This window comes from Neomonachus schauinslandi, chromosome 6 (genome assembly GCF_002201575.2).
Source record: "Neomonachus schauinslandi chromosome 6, ASM220157v2, whole genome shotgun sequence".
Lineage (NCBI taxonomy): Eukaryota > Metazoa > Chordata > Mammalia > Carnivora > Phocidae > Neomonachus > Neomonachus schauinslandi.
In genome coordinates, this window is record NC_058408.1 from 37,407,490 (window position 1) to 37,413,640 (window position 6,151).

The following is a 6,151-nucleotide window of genomic DNA, read 5'->3' on the forward strand; positions in this document are numbered from 1 at the left end:
CGGTAAAAGCGGCGGGACGAGGACTGTGGCCGCAGCACCTGAAGTTGCCGGCTCTGCGAGGCAAAACCGGTTCGGAGGTGCGGCCCCGAGACCAGGCGGGGCGGCACTCGGCGCATGCGCCTCGCTCCCGCTGGAGCCGCGGAAGGTTGCTGGGAAATGTAGTTCGGGGCGAGAGGCGCCTCTCAGCAACTCTGGAGGGGCAAAGCCTGCGCGCTACCCAAGGCCACGTTTAAGGCAGGCGTTGGACTCACGTGCTCTCTTCATCTCCCACTTCCTCTTTTGTTAGAGGAGGAGGGACGGAGAAAATGAGTCGAAAGTGGAATAAAGAGGTCAGGTCAGATGAGTGGGAGAGCTTAATCTATGACTGCAAGAGGCAGTCTGGTGGGTTATAACCATTAATAAATATCTGCAGAGCACTTTGTATGTTACAAAGCACTTTCATTCATATTATGCCCTTGATCCTGCAAGGAACCCGTGAGCTGGACGTTTTGCTCCCTGTTTTACAGATAAGGAAACTGAGATACCTTGTTTCAGAAAGGATTTGGGCAGGGCAGTGATGAAGTGTTTTTTCGTTTCGTTTTGTTTTGAAATGAAGATTATTTAATCCAGGAAGAGACTACAGAATCCAAGTACTTTCCATTATTCCTACGGCAGACAGTTGGAGTCAGGACCTCTAGGTTCTTGTCCTGGCTTGCCCCTCTCCCGCAGGTCTTTTTTTTTTTAAGCTTTTATTTATTTGAGAGCGGGAGCACAAGCGGGGAAGAGGGGCAGAGGGAGAAGCAGGCTCCCCTTGGACAGGGAGTCCAATGCCGGGCTCCTTCCTAGAACCCCAGGATCATGACCTGGGCTGAAGGCAGACGCTCAACCGACTGAGCCACCCAGGTGCTCCTCCCGCAGGTCTTGTAATACTCTGAGCCCTCCTCTCTATGCCTAAACCCTGCCCTGCTCACAGGGCCTTACTGAGAACCTAAACAGATCATGCAGCAAAAACCAAAAGCTCTGTTCCCCCGCAGAAGAAGCCTCCTGTCCTGAATGTGGTAGAGAACATGGTGTTTGCCTTGTAGCAGGGTGGATCTGAGGACCGCATCTTCCCATCCTCCCACTGCCCGAATGGCTATTCTGTGTGGCCACCCCCGGCTGATTAGTGGTGAGGCAAATAGAGGTCGCTTATGCTTTGGTGAATGCTGCTCTGTGTCCTGGGCAGCTGCAGCTCTGCAAGCCCCTGCAAGCAGGCCCCTCGGGGCTCTTCCCTCTTCAGCAGCAACCACAGTAGCACCAACCACATCAAAGCCCCCTGGATCTCCAGAGTATTAGTAGAGGGAGGCCTCCCTGGCCTCTTCTGACCACCCTCCCCCATCCTGAGTTCCCTGGTCTTGCATCTTTAATGGGACCATATATATAGCACCTAACATATTGTATGTACTCAACAATGTTCAATGTATGAATGGAACACTTATTCCAGCCATCTAACAGTTGCTTGCAAATACAAATGACAACAAACAACTCATTAGATTCCTAGCTGTATTAATGCAAGGCTGGTTGATAGAACAGGTCACACAATCATAGAATTTTAGAGCTGGAAAGAAACAGAAAAATCTAGTCCATCCTCTCTACTCTTTGTTGCTTTGATCAAACTGGAAAATTACAGAGTCCCACATTTGAGGGAGATCCTGGTACAATATATAACATGGTTTTAACAAATACAGCACTGGGCACTGGGATACAGAAACAAATGGGATACTCCCAGGTCCTTGCCCTTCTGGCTCTTCCATGCTAGAGTGGAGAAGCCATGAGCACATAAATAGAAATTTCCGTACCAGCTGTTCCCAAGTCCTCTCCTCCCATTCTGTCATGAGCACACACGAATCAGGCTTTCATCCTCTCCACTCCACTGAAATACGCTTGTCAAGGTTGCAAATGACCTCAGAGTTGTCAAATCAGATGTCCATTTCCCCATCCTCCTCTTTTTTGGATGAGTTTTGTTTTGTTTTGTTTTGTTTTGTTTTTTTAGTATAGTTGTAACACAACGTTACATTATTTTTAGCTGTATAACAGTGATTCAATGAGTTTATAGGTTGTGCTGTGCTAACAAGTGTAGCTACCATCTGTCACCACACAATGCACTTTCAAGATCATTATTCCCTATGCTGTGCCTTTTCTTCCGGTGGCTCATTCATTCCATAACTGCATCTCCCACTCCCCTTCCCCCATTTTGTCCATCTTCTCTGGCAACCGTCAGTTTGTTCTCTGTACTTATAGGTCTGATTCTGCTTTTTGTTTATTCACTTGTTTTGTTATCTGTCCTCTTTCTTGATCTGTCAGCTGGCTTGGCCTCAGCTGATCCTCTCCTCCCTGTCTCCTTTCCTCCTCTGGCTTCCAGGACCCCACATGCCTCCCCTTTGCCTCCCCTCTCACTCAAAGCTCCTTCTCAGCCTCCTTTGCTGGTTTCTCCTCATCCCCTCAGTTCTCCAAGATGGCATTCCCAAGCCAGGTCTCTGATCTCCCTTCAACTCACTCAATGGGGGCTAGTGAAATGGGCTCCTCTCTTGGCTCTTGGTTTGACTTACCATCTAGATCCCAAAGATTCTTGTTATGGGTTGAATTATGTCTTTCAAAAAGGTATGTTGAAGTCCTAACCCTTGGTACCTCCGAATGTGACCTCATTTGGAAATAGATTGTTGCAGATGTATTAGATAAAATGAGGTTATTCTAAGTAAGGTGATCCCTTCATCTATTATGACTCACGTCCTTACACAATGGTGGAAGCCGATGTAAAGGTAGACATGCAGGGAGAATGCCTTGTTATGGCAACAGCAGAGAGCATAATGATGCAGCTGCCCGCCAAGCTGGCATTAACCATTCACCTGCAGCTTACAGGTGAAAAAAACCTTTCACATAGGGCACAGACTGGCCTGTGGCTGGGTTTCCACTGAATTTAGTCAAGAGGAAGCACTGCTGGGAGATTGGAGGGGGTCAGGGCAAGGGAGAAGCCAGGTTTTTTTTTTTTTTCCTTGCTCCCTGTTCCTGGCAGTGTCCCTTCCATGGTTCCAGCCCCTGATGCAAAGGCTTTTTGTGGCTCTAGCTTCAGCTAGGTGACCCAGGCCCCCAGACTCTAATACCACCTCCTCCTCCCTTCTAAGGATAGGATGGTGTTACTCTCCTGCCGTTTCTAATCTTCTGGTTACCTCGGGGATTCTTCTCAGCCTCCTTCGTCCCCTGTGCAACCAACTGTCTTATTACAAGTCATTTTGTTTCTCTTCGAATAATTTGTATTCTCCTTGCAGGTAACTGATTCATTTGGGAAAATGAATCTGAGTTCAAGTAGGGAAGAGCAATCAGAGGAATGCCTAGAAAAATCCAAGGGCATATGAGCTTGCTATTACATCATAGATTTGTACTCAGTGTCTCAGGGAGAGGAAGCTAGATCTGATCAGTAGAAATTATAGGAAGTACCTTTAGGCTCAAAGAAGTTACTAACAAATAGAACTGTAGAGAGAGAAAGGGCTCAAGCAGAGAAGTAGCACACTGTATGTCAGGGATGTTATTAAGGAACATGATGCATCAGGAAGGGGATGATATTCTATTCAAGGGCTTAGAAGGGCCTCTTCTAACCTGGAGATCCTGTGACCCAGTGTAACATAGATTCTGCACGCTGAAGCTTATACAGACTCTCACATCCTTGATCATTTCTAGTTTCAGCACAATTCCATCAAGGAGGCAGGCTGGTGTGTTAGTAATACAGAAACTGAGATTCAGAGGATTTGTGATGGCTCCTGTTCAGGTCGCTGTGTACTAGAAGCTCATTCTGTTGCATGGATGAAATGTATGAAAATTTGGTGCAGTCACTGAGGGCAGGTGTAGCCTGATGGTTAAGGGAAGATGCTGGGAGGCGGCCTGCGCTTGAATCTTAGCTCTACCACCCACCTGTGACCAAGGTATTTAAAGTATCTGTACTTCAGTTTCATTGTCTGTAAAAATGGGCAACAATACTAGTTCTTACTTCATAGAGTGAAAGCAAGGATTAAATGAGTTAATACTTGTGAAAGTGCTGAGCCAGGGCTTGGCACACAGTAAACTCTTCTTTGGTTTCCTTTGCCAGTACTCCCACCCACAAAATGTTGGCAGGGCCCAAGAACTCAGTCCTTGGTCCCTCCACCTTCCTATCCACCTGCATGTCCTTGACGATCTCATCCATTCTGTGGCTTTATTTTTTTTTAACTTTTTTATTTTGTTTTATTTATTTATTTGAGAGAGAGAGCACACGAGTGGGGGTGGAGGACCAGAGGGAGGAGAAGCAGGCTCCCCGAGGAGCAGGGAGCCCAATGCAGGGCTCAATCCCAAGACACTAGGATCCTGACCTGAGCCGAAGGCAGACGCTTAACCAACTGAGCCACCCAGGTGCCCCATTCTGTGGCTTTAAATATAACCTACATGCCAAGGATTCCATGATTTATATCACTTGCCTGGAACTCTTCCTTCAAATCCAGACTCATATAGCCAACTGTCAATTTGATACTTCTACTTTGATATCTAGGTGTTCTCAAACCGACCAAGCCTGATCTTGAGCTTCTCCCCGCAAACCTGCTCTTCTCACCATCTCTCCTTATCTCAGTAAGTGGCAACTCCATCCTTATGGTTACCAAGGCCAAAACCCTCTGGGTCATCCTTGACTGTGTTCTATCTCCCTGACCTCATGTCTCCTCTCATTTGTCAGCAAATCCTGCCAGCCACAGCTTCGAAACACATCTGAGACCCACCCGCTGCTCACCACCTCCCTTGCTAGCACTCCAGGGCAAGCCACCATCACCTCTCACCTGGGTTACTGGATTCCTGCAGTGGCTCCCCCTGCTTTAGTCTGTCCTCAACACCACAGAGTCATTCCACTAACGTTTTAACTCATTCCTCTCTTCCATTCAATAAGCATAAAAGCCAAAATCCTTTAAAAATGAGCTGTGAGGCCCCACGAGACCTGTCCCCCACCTCCATTCCCTTTACCCTGACCTCCCAGACATCATCTCCCACACCTCTCCCCTCCCACTGTTCTCCAGCAAGCAGGACACTGTCCTTCCTCAACATGTATGCACCCATCTTTCCCGTTGCAGAGAATGTCCTCCCCTCCTAGCTACCTCCCTCACTCCCTATTATACAAATACCACCTTCTCAGTGGGACCTTCCCTGGTCACCCTGTTGTTTGTTTGCTTTTTTATTTTGTAAGATTTATTTTAGGGAGAGAGAAAGAGAGAGCACAAGCAGAGGGAAGGGCAGAGAGAGAGAGTCTCAAGCAGACTGCCCACCAAGCCCCGACTAGGGCTCTCCCACGACCCATGAGATCATGACCTGAACTGACTCTGAGCCCGACTCTCAACCGACTGAGCCACCCAGGAGCCCCTGGTCAGCCTATTTAAAATTGCAGCCCCCCAATGCTCTCTATCTCTTTGCCCTGCTTTATTTTTCTCCCCGGTATTCATCGCTATCTAACACACAACGGTATGTATCTTTGTCTATTCCGCCCATAGAATGTAAGCTCATGGAACGTAAACTCCATGGGGGCGCTGATCCCTTGTTCAGCAATGTGTGCCCAGTGACCTGATACACGGAGGCCCTTATAAGTACTTGCTGAATAAATTATTGAAGGAGTCTTTGCACAAATGTTAGCCTTTATTATTTCAGTGCCGATCTGCGCCATGCCTTACCCTTTGCAAAAATCCCCTTGGGGACACAACTGGGAAGGAAAAGAAATCCGCCAGAAGTAAAAGGGAACTTTTAAAAAGATTTTTATTTTTAAGTAACCTCTACACCCAATGTGGGGCTCGAACTTACACTCCCCCCCGCCCCCATCAAGAGTCGCATGCTCCACGACTGAGCCAGCCAGGCGCCCCAGAAGTAAGAGGGAATGAATAAAGCTGGGGTCCTGGTTTATAAATATATCTTCCTAGGTGCTGGAGTGTGGGGCTGTGTCCCCCACGTACCTACTCCAGAACTGCAGTCACATAGGTCGCTCTCTGCACAACCTCCAGTCCCAGCCCGCGAGTTCGGCGGCTCCAGCGGCGCGGTCCCGGGGGCGCGGGGGCCGGGGCGGCCGGCGGGCGCGCGGGCGGGGGGGGCGGGGTTTCGGGGCCGCGGGGCGGGAACGCGCGGGCCCCCTGCGGCC